The sequence below is a fragment of the Dendropsophus ebraccatus genome, chromosome 15 (genome assembly GCF_027789765.1).
Source record: "Dendropsophus ebraccatus isolate aDenEbr1 chromosome 15, aDenEbr1.pat, whole genome shotgun sequence".
Classification (NCBI taxonomy): Eukaryota; Metazoa; Chordata; class Amphibia; order Anura; family Hylidae; genus Dendropsophus; species Dendropsophus ebraccatus.
In genome coordinates, this window is record NC_091468.1 from 3,961,900 (window position 1) to 3,972,877 (window position 10,978).

The window sequence follows — 10,978 nt, forward strand, 5'->3', positions numbered from 1 at the left end:
AGCCATATAACCTCTATATAGTGCCATTACCCACATAGCTGTATAACCTCTATATAGTGCCATTACCCACATAGCTGTATAACCTCTATATAGTGCCATTACCCACATAGCTGTATAACCTCTATATAGTGTCATTACCCACATAGCCATATAACCTCTATATAGTGCCATTACCCACATAGCCGTATAACCTCTATATAGTGCCATTACCCACATAGCCGCATAACCTCTATATAGTGCCATTACCCACATAGCCATATAACCTCTATATAGTGCCATTACCCACATAGCAGTATAACCTCTATATAGTGCCATTACCCACATAGCCGTATAACCTCTATATAGTGCCATTACCCACATAGCAGTATAACCTCTATATAGTGCCATTACCCACATAGCCATATAACCTCTATATAGTGCCATTACCCACATAGCAGTATAACCTCTATATAGTGCTATTACCCACATAGCCGTATAGCCCCTATATAGTGCCATTACCCACATAGCCATATAACCTCTATATAGTGCCATTACCCACATAGCTGTATAACCTCTATATAGTGCCATTACCCACATAGCTGTATAACCTCTATATAGTGCCATTACCCACATAGCCGTATAACCTCTATATAGTGCCATTACCCACATAGCTGTATAACCTCTATATAGTGCCATTACCTACATAGCCATATAACCTCTATATAGTGCCATTACCCACATAGCCGTATAGCCCCTATATACTGCCATACTTTGCCCATGTAGGCTTATAGCATAGTGCCACATGGTTTCTTCTTTCTAGTTTACCAACATACCGCCATGCAGTGCCCATACAATGCTGTAACATCAGGCTTAGGGCCCTATTCCACCGGACGATTATCATTCAGATTATCGTTAAATTGTTCGAATCTAAACGATAATCATTTGGTTGAAATGCAGTTAACGATTAACGACCGAACGAGAAATGGTTACTCGCTTTATAGGACCTGGACTTATTTTTATCGTTGCTTGTTCGCAAAATGTTCGCAAATCGTTAGCATTGAATAAGACGTCGTTCGGTCGTTCGCAGTAGGTACAAACACAATAGCGAAGAAATAGCGAAGAAAAAACGATCGCAAATACGATCATAAGTAACGATTATCGTTCCATGGAAATGAGTAAACGTTTTCAGGTCTTTCGCAATAGCGGTCGTTTGAGATTGTTAACCGTTAACGATTATGCGAACGATAATCGTCTGGTGGAATAGGGCCCTTAGTCTTCCCTCTTCTCGCTCATGTCGTCCAGTCTCTCACTTACGCCCTGGAGCAGTTACCGCGTCCAGGCTACGCCGGGTGACTCTTTATAGCCGCATTGCTGGAGTCAAACACATGATGGACCAAATACACGAAGACTGGGACAGAGATAACTGCCGGCCGCCGATCCCCTGGCGGTCCCTGTGATAGCGGTAATCCATTGCACTGTGAGAGTCCGAGGCTTCCCGCACCTCAGCCGTCCCTAATCTGACACATTCGCCTCCAGACCCCGCGCATTCATCTTCTGTATTAATCTCTATGGAAAGTGCTTGAAACACGACGGCAGAATATACAGAAATGACATCCAATCCATTTTCCTGATTAGCAGCTGATCAGGTAAGCCGCCATGATTGACCCATACGGCGGATATCCTTATAAATATATTTCCGGTTATCTCCGAGGATTCCATTAAATGTATTCTGTCCATTACTGATGTCAGCTTCACTGGGATAAGGTGAATATACAAGCCGACTCCATGTTTATATATTGGGACCATGTATGACGTCCCACATTATTAGTCTTTAGCTTTAAAGGGGCACTCTGTTAAAAAAAAATTTCTTTCAAATAAACTTTCAGAAAGTGTCAGAGCTTTGTAATTTACTTCTATTTAAAAATCTCCAGTCTTCCAGTACTTATCAGCTGCTGTATGTCCTGCAGGAAGTGATGTATTCTCTCCAGTCTGACACAGCGCTCTCTGCTGCCACCTCTGTCCATGTCAGGAACTGTCCAGAGCAGGAGAGGTTTTCTATGGGGATTTGCTGCTGCTCTGGACAGTTCCTGACATGAACAGAGGTGGCAGCAGAGAGCGCTGTGTCAGACTGGAGAGAATGCACCACTTCCTGCAGGACATACAGCAGCTGATAAGTACTTGAAGACTGGAGATTTTTTTTAATAGAAGTAAATTACAAATCTATATAACGTTCTGAAACCAGTTGGTTTGAAAGAATTTTTTTCCCCTGGAGTTGCCCTTTAAGAAAATGGTACAGAACATGCATAAAGTGCAACTTCTTCAGGGAGGGTAGGTAGGTACCCACTTACTAATACTATAATACGGCCAGATAGTTCTGTACTATGTCATTACCATATGCTTAACCTAAAGCCAATGGGCCCCAGTGCAAAACCTGTCCCAGGGCCCCTCAACTATAATGCTTCATCTATAGTCCTGACCTCCTGGGAGGGTCTTGGGTGCCGGGGTGCCCCCTATAAATATGGCCCCCAGGTGTAGTAAATGTGCAAAATGGTAATGTAGACGCACGGGAACACAGTGGAGCTGTTGCACATCTGTCCGCAGCCGAGCTTGCGGCATTTGATTACCGGTGACTGAAGAAGTTGGATGCAGCTTAAGGGACGTGAACATGCTTGAGATTGCTCAACGCTATTGGACGCCAAGGGCCCCTGATAGACTCCATCAGGGCCGGCCTTCGGGTAAATGGCGCCCCGTGCAAAACGTTTTTTTGACGCCCCCACTTAAAGTAACATAAACCTCCTTTATCCTCCCACCCCTCCAAACAACAACCAACACCCATCACCCTACCCCCTGCCATACACGCAACTACCCCCGCTATACAAACAATTACCCCCCTGCCATACACGCAACTACCCCCGCTATACAAACAATTACCCCCCTGCCGTACACGCAACTACCCCCCAGCCATACAACCAACTACCCCCCAGCCATACAACCAACTACCCCGCCAGGCATACACGCAACTACCCCTGCCATACAACCAACTACCCCCCAGCCATACAACCAACTACCCCTGCCATACAACCAACTACCCCCCAGCCATACACACAACTACCCCTGCCATACAACCAACTACCCCCGCCATACAAACAACTACCCCAGCCTTACACCCAACTACTACCCCCTTTAGCATACAACTACCCTCCCCCACACAACTACAGTGCTGTTTGTCTACTGGATCACCCCCAACGAACCACCATAGGAGGAGGGTGGGCGGCCACTTGGTGGTGGTGGTGGGGGGGCGCTCTGGCAGATAGACAGCATATCTTCTATTACTAAGTTAGGAGTGCAGCTGTCTGTCTGCCACAGCGCCCCCACCTTGACCTTAAAGGGCTTGTCTGGGTTACAGAAACAATATTGTAAATGATCCCCCATCTGAATACCATCCTATGTCTAATATACATATATGACCTATTCTGCGCCCTTTCCCTGTTTTTTTAAATCATACTTACCCACTCTTGATGTCTAAAGTCATCTTCTCTGTATCCTCTCTAACAACACCCTGCAACAAAACCCTCCCTCTTCCCCCTCTCCCTTTGTAGTCACAGGGAAGCTGATCTCTCTGGGGGCGGGGTTAGCTGCCTATTGACTTGGTAACCAGACCCCAGGAGACAATATCTGCATCATCTCAATGCACCTGTGCTGCTTTCATAGACTTACATGTGTCCCTGAGCCTAGGTCTCTGTAACATAAGAAGGTATAGTTCTATCTCTGCTTACTGTCAGTGAATGCAGATGTGTAATTCTATCTCTGCTTGCTGTCAGTGAATGCAGGCGTATGTACCTGTCTTTGTGTCACAGCTCTGTATATTGTAAGTGTTATGGATGTTCTTAGAGTCTAGATGGAACTAGAATAGAGATGAGCGAACCGGGTTCGGGTTCGAGTCCATCCAAACCCAAACGTTCGGTATTTGATTGGCCGTGGCTACTGAAGTTGGATAAAGCTCTAAGGTTGTCTGGAAAACATGGATACAGCCAATGACTATATCCAAGTTTTCCACATAGCCTTAGGGCTTTATCCAACTTCAGCAGCCACCGCTAATCACATGCCGAAAGTTCGGGTTCGGATGGACTCCAGCATGCTCCAGGTTCGCTTATCTCTAAACTAGAATTTTTTTATTCAAAGTCAGCAAGCAGAGATTTAAATCTACACTACACTTCCACCCCTGGGTAAACAGATGCTTATTATGCAGCACATAGCTACATTATGCACACGTCAGCTCTGTTACACCATGCACGCGTCAGCTCTGTTACACCATGCACGCGTCAGCTCTGCTACACCATCAGCTAGTATGGAATCCAGATTGGGGGAATATGATGCAAAATTAGAATGAATGACACATAGAAAGGAAGCTGAGGACGCTCACCGATCAGCTGCATTTTCAGTGAAACATTTCACTCTTTAGCAGACGCCAGACTACTTCAGAGTACAGACATCGGCAATGTCAGGATGCAAAATTAGTGAAATAAAAAGTCCTCTGGTTACTGCGCAATAGTAATGATAGGAGTGAGAAAGCTAAAGGGGTGCATGATGGGAAACCAATCAGGAAGGTGCATGATGGGAAATGTAGTTTCCTGGCCGTCGCCATCTTGGATATAGATCGACTTTTAGAAAAACGTATTGCAGCAGCTAGAAAGACAGGAGGCGTCTGAAAATACTCAGGGGGGCTTGGTGAGTAAGAGCAGCCAGGCTTAGGAGCATTTGATCTTTTTAGTGTGGACTATGGGATTCCTAGGGTTTCCAGCACGGTCTGGGATTTCACTAGACAAAACAGACAAAACAGCAGCAATTGGACAGAACATGTGACACAAGCGAGTGTGAACCCAGCCAGGACCTCTGATGGGCTCCAGTGGTTACAGGGAAAGTGTCTGCAGAAATTTACTGTTTAAATCGAGTTCTCAGGTAGTCACATTTTTGTGTCCGCTAAAAAACAAGGACGCATTTTGACCTGTTTTTTTTTTATCCGTTTTTATAATAAAAGTCAATGGAAAAACAGATCAAAACGGATGCACACAAATGCTTCCGTTTTTCATTGTTTTTTTTCATTTGTCCTTTGCATAAAACGGATAACAAAAACGCATTGCAGAAATGCAGTGTGAACACGGCCTTAGTGGGTTGTTAATCCTTGTATTCTAGATACTCAGCTGAAGCATGGTTGGCCCAGTCTGTCTTCCATACAACGTCCGAGCATCTCCCAGACGGCTCCATGTGTCTTGTATTATGGAGGTGCACCGCCTGCTCTCTGTTAGTTATTAGTAACCCAGGTTCCCCGGCATCAGACCCCGGCTCATCTATCTGCACTATTAGCATGCAATCCCCCTGCAGTCGCCCATTACTCTGCTTATAATATTCACACATTTCATAATCTGCTCCAACAATATTAATGATCCCATTAGAAATGCATTGTATGGAGCCGATATCACATGGTCCTTCCAGCTGTGTCACCACATCTCCGAGCCGCATTCTAATAACCTCATATTTATACCGTGTTATGGATATACTGGATATACCACATTGTGTCCTGTAGCCCATGATGCTTTATGGATTCTCTATGCTGAAGTATTTCCCGGGGGACCAAGACACCCCTGACCTGGGGAACTGCTGGACCCAACATTGTCCATAGACCTGGAGGCCAAGGTGGTCGTGTACAGAGGCCAGAAAACCTGCCGGTGCACCTGGAGTCATCACTTCTGGTGGAAGAGAGGAACGTTGTGGCATCTACAGGGGTCAGAGGGATAGTTCAGGAAAGCTCTGCCGGGGGTGGGGGTGGGGGCGCTTGAGACCCCATTACACATAGATAACGCGTTTCCCAAAAATAACAGTGTCATATTCATTTTTGCTCCCAAAGATGCGCTGGGTCTTATTTTCAGGATTTTTTTGTGAAGAAGAATTTACGTGTCACATGCACAGCCAGGACAGAGCATGGGGAGCTTACCACAGCACACTCATACAGCACAGCAGGGACAGCGTACAGTATTGCGGCTTCTGGCCACCAAGGGGAGCTCACCACGACAAACTCTTACAGCACAGCAGGAACAGATGTACAGTATGGCAGCTCCCGGCCTCCAGGGGGAGATCATCACAGTACACACGTAGAGCAGGAACAGAGTGTACAGTATGGCAGCTTCCAGCCACAAAGGGGAGCTCACCGCAGCACACTCGTACAGCACAGCAGGGACAGAGCATCTTATATGGCAGCTTCCAGCCACAAAGGGGAGCTCACCGCAGCACACTCGTACAGCACAGCAGGGACAGAGCATCTTATATGGCAGCTTCCAGCCACCAAGGGGAGCTCACCGCAGCACACTCGTACAGCACAGCAGGGACAGAGCGTACGGTATGGTGGCTTTATATGGTATGGTCTTTATATCCTGCATACAGCTGCTCTGCAATGGACGGTGCAGGTAGGGGACAACAGCGGTGGGCTAAAAAGAATCCGAGCTGCATGTCCTGGTGGTCTGTGCGGCGGCCATGCTTCCAGACAAAAACATTGCTAGGTCTTACTTTCCGGGGAGGCCTTATATTCAGCAATTCAGCAGAACCTCTATTAGGTGTTATTTTGGGGGAACAGGATGGCACCAGTCATAGATTATTCCAAACATTACATGAGGCTATAAAAAAAATAGTCCGGTATCAGTGTTTTTTCCTGTTGCGTGCACGTCCAGCTATCAGATGAAAGCTTCCTGTCCAGATCATTGCATCGTGTGAGAACGCCGGCCAGCCGGGGGGATAGTCAACATATACTGGGATTATGGGGGTCAGAGAGGAGCCCAGTGGTTACTTATTACAATCGCTTGTCCCATGGGAGCCGCATGTGTCTGTGACTAATGGGTGGTGGTCACCTAAAAAATGGAGGTTATATAAATAGATTAAAAGAGGAAATATATAAAAAATGTTACATTAGACCTTTATGCAGCGTTCTGTGATTAGGAGAGATCTGCACTAATGTCAGTAGTCAGTGTGTATAGCTGCAGTGTCCCAGAGCCGTGTTCACTACTAATGTAGCAACACGTATAGGTCAGTACTGTGTGTTATAGGCTCTGGGGATGAAGCCTGTAGTATGCTGCTCCCACCACCAGGTGTCGCTGTGTTCGCTGCCCGGCTAAAGGTCAGAAGTATGTTAGGGTTAACTGATTGCTCTATTGATTGTATCAGTCGTGCCAGTGTTAGACACTTTAGCCAATCCCTGAGCCAGATACCTCAGGGGCTATTGCCCTATCACAGAGGGTTATTATGTCTCTTGCCCATTTAGATTCCTCCCTTTAAGGGATATACAGTATATATATATATATATATATATATATATATATATATATATATATATATGTAGAGAGAGAGAGAGAGAGAGAGAGAGAAAGAAGGGGTGGGTCTAGCTGTGAGTTGGTCAGTCTAGAGAGTGTGTTCTGTAGTGATTATTGATTATTCCAGAGAGTATTCTTCCTGGGCCTGGTCAGGTGGCCAGGACCCATGTGCGTGACTATTATGTTTCTTCTATATCCTGATACCCTAGCCATGTCCAGCTAGAGCACTGCGAGTAAGGGACTGTGGAACACCAGCTCTAAATCCTATCCACGCTTGGGTATAGTCGTCTTCTTCTACCTCTGAATGCAACGCACAAGTAACTGAGGTTCTGTCCAAGTCAGTAGTATAGCACAGTGCAAAGTCAGAGTCTCTAATGCAAACCTGCTAGGATTCCTAAGGGTCAACGGACGGTTAGCTCTACGCACTGGGTGGGCCTGTAATCCCTGATCATGTGTCACTCTGTGCCTATGTGGTAGCTTAGGTGGATGTTAATTTTAATGGATAGAGGACTTTCTCTTATGGCCCCAGCTGAGTACCATAGTAGACTGGATAAGGAACCCACATTCACCCCCACAGCCCCCCAAGTCGCTTCAACTCCACTTCTCAAGGTTACTTATCTCAGAGGTCTATCGTCTTCATAGTTTGCATCTGCAGCTCATCAGTGTATTCCAGTTCCTAAGCTGTGTAAGTATCAGAGGTATCTGCTCTCCTCTACCAGTGTATCAGCTGTGTCTGCTAGATCTGAGAAGAGCACAAAGGACTGTGTATCACCTCAATAGAACAACTGCAAAGCTATATATCTATATACTGTCTGCAGAGTTCATCAGTAAAGACCAGTAAGGTCTTTCAAAACAGCTGGGGAGGAGGTGGCTGAATATAACCACATGCCCCTACCTCCCCGGCTCCAGCACTGGGGTCCGCTCCCCCTGCCGCTTCCTGTTCTGAGCGGGACTCGGGTCATGACGTGTCAGCCCTGCTCAGCCAGTCAGTGGCCGTAGTGGGGTCCTGAAGTGGACCAGGAAGTGGTTGGGGGACCGGGAGCCAGAGTGATGGACAGCGGACCCCAGTGCTGGAGAATAGATAATAACAAGTATGGAAGGAATTGTTAGTCTCACCATAGGAGGCAACATATCAAAAGTTATGTATGAGCAGAGTACCCCTTTACCAGTAAGCCATGGCAGACCTGTGCGGATATTCCCGGAATCACTAACGCCTAATCTGCCTGATGGAATCGTTTTGCAGACTGAGCAGAATCAGGGATTTATCTCTGATATCTCCAGATATAGACGCACTTTCTATACTTCTCACAGCCTGTGATACAATACTGAGAAAAGTTTGCATCATCAGTATTGCATCATCAACTGGTATATTGCATCATCTTAGAATGACCAATAGTTATGGTATAAGGCTAGGTTCACACTGCTTTTTAGCATTTGTGTGCATCCGTTTTGATCTGCTTTTCCATTGACTTCCATTATACAAAATAAAAAAATGGATGTTTTTTTTAATGGACACAAAAGTAGTGTCAACACTACTTTTGTGTCCGTTAAAAAAACGGATCTGTTTTGATCCGTTTTTATTTATAATGGAAGTCAATGGAAAAACGGATCAAAAAGGATGCACACAAATGCATCCGTTTTTCATTCGTTTTTTGAAAAAAACGGATTGCAAAAACGCAGTTTGAACCTAGCCTAAGGTATCGGGGTAAATGGAAGCCATCAATGCTTGCAGATTACTGTTGGCCGGTTATCAGAGACAATCCCATGTATGAATACAAAAGACGTGTAAATGCACCGAGAAGCCATTGAATAAGGAGCGACATTCCAGAGGTCAATAAACAGAATTAATTTGTAAAAATTCTTGGATCTGCCTGTAAATTGTAGCTGATTTCCGATAGAACTGAGTTTTCTATGAATTTATTTCAGGAGTTTATGAACAGTGACCGAGCTTCCTTATGATGCAGAAGTAATAAATATGTCGGCTATTATACTGTATTCTATACAATTCACAGTAACATGAGAACTCTCCCATATCAGAGAAACTAGAGACAATTCACATTTTTCCTTGTGATATTTGAATTCAGCACAAAAATAATTAAGAAATGGAGAATTTTATTTCTAAACCAAACAACTTTTGAAAATTTGTTGGCCAGTGATTATCTAGCGCTGAGGTCCACACATGAATAAGAACATCACTTCATTATTTAGAGTGACCCCACCCCCCGGCCCGCGCCCCATGCACCTTGTTCTGTATAAGAATCAATGATCCGGTGATATAGTGCAGGTTCAGCTCTGCTACATACAGGATGGAGCAACATGGAACATTTAAGGGGTTCTCCAGAATTACAAAAACATAAGTGTTGTCTTCCAGAAACAGCGCCTCTCTTGTCCTCAGGTTGTGTGTGGTATTGCAGTGAATGTAGCCGAACTAGAATACCACATAGATAGATAGATAGATAGGAGATAGGAGATAGATAGATAGATAGATAGATAGATAGATAGATAGATAGGAGATAGATAGATAGATAGATAGGAGATAGATAGATAGATAGGAGATAGATAGGAAGATAGATAGATAGATAGATAGATAGATAGATAGATAGATAGATAGATAGGAGATAGATAGATAGATAGATAGATAGGAGATAGATAGATAGATAGATAGATAGATAGATAGATAGATAGATAGGAGATAGATAGATAGATAGATAGATAGATAGGAGATAGATAGATAGATAGGAGATAGATAGATAGGAGATAGATAGATAGATAGATAGATAGATAGATAGATAGATAGATAGGAGATAGATAGATAGATAGATAGGAGATAGATAGGAGATAGATAGATAGATAGATAGATAGATAGATAGATAGATAGGAGATAGATAGATAGATAGATAGATAGATAGATAGATAGATAGATAGGAGATAGATAGATAGGAGATAGATAGATAGATAGAAGATAGATAGATAGATAGATAGATAGATAGATAGATAGATAGGAGATAGATAGATAGATAGATAGATAGGAGATAGATAGATAGATAGATAGATAGATAGATTGATAGATAGGAGATAGATAGATAGATAGATAGATAGGAGATAGATAGATAGATAGATAGATAGGAGATAGATAATAGATAGATAGATAGATAGATAGATAGATAAATAGATAGATAGATAGATAGGAGATAAATAGATAGATAGATAGATAGATAGATAGATAGGAGGTAGATAGATAGATAGATAGATAGATAGATAGATAGATAGATAGATAGATAGGAGATAGATAATAGATAGATAGATAGATAGATAGATAGATAGATAGGAGATAGATAATAGATAGATAGATAGATAGGAGATAGATAGATAGATAGATAGATAGGAGATAGATAGATAGGAGATAGATAGGAGATAGATAGATAGGAGATAGATAGATAGATAGATAGATAGATAGGAGATAGATAGATAGATAGGAGATAGATATATAGATAGATAGATAGATAGATAGATAGATAGATAGATAGGAGATAGATAGGAGATAGATAGGAGATAAATAGATAGATAGATAGATAGATAGGAGATAGATAGATAGATAGATAGATAGATAGATAGATAGATAGATAGGAGATAGATAGGAG

The 10,978-nt window shown here is 43.5% G+C and overlaps 1 protein-coding gene across 2 annotated transcripts in view; it reads left to right on the top strand.

The window, feature by feature from the left end:
• STON1 (stonin 1) overlaps positions 1-10,978 on the top strand; it is a 93,836-nt gene that overhangs the window by 16,122 nt on the left and 66,736 nt on the right. The window lies entirely within an intron of this gene.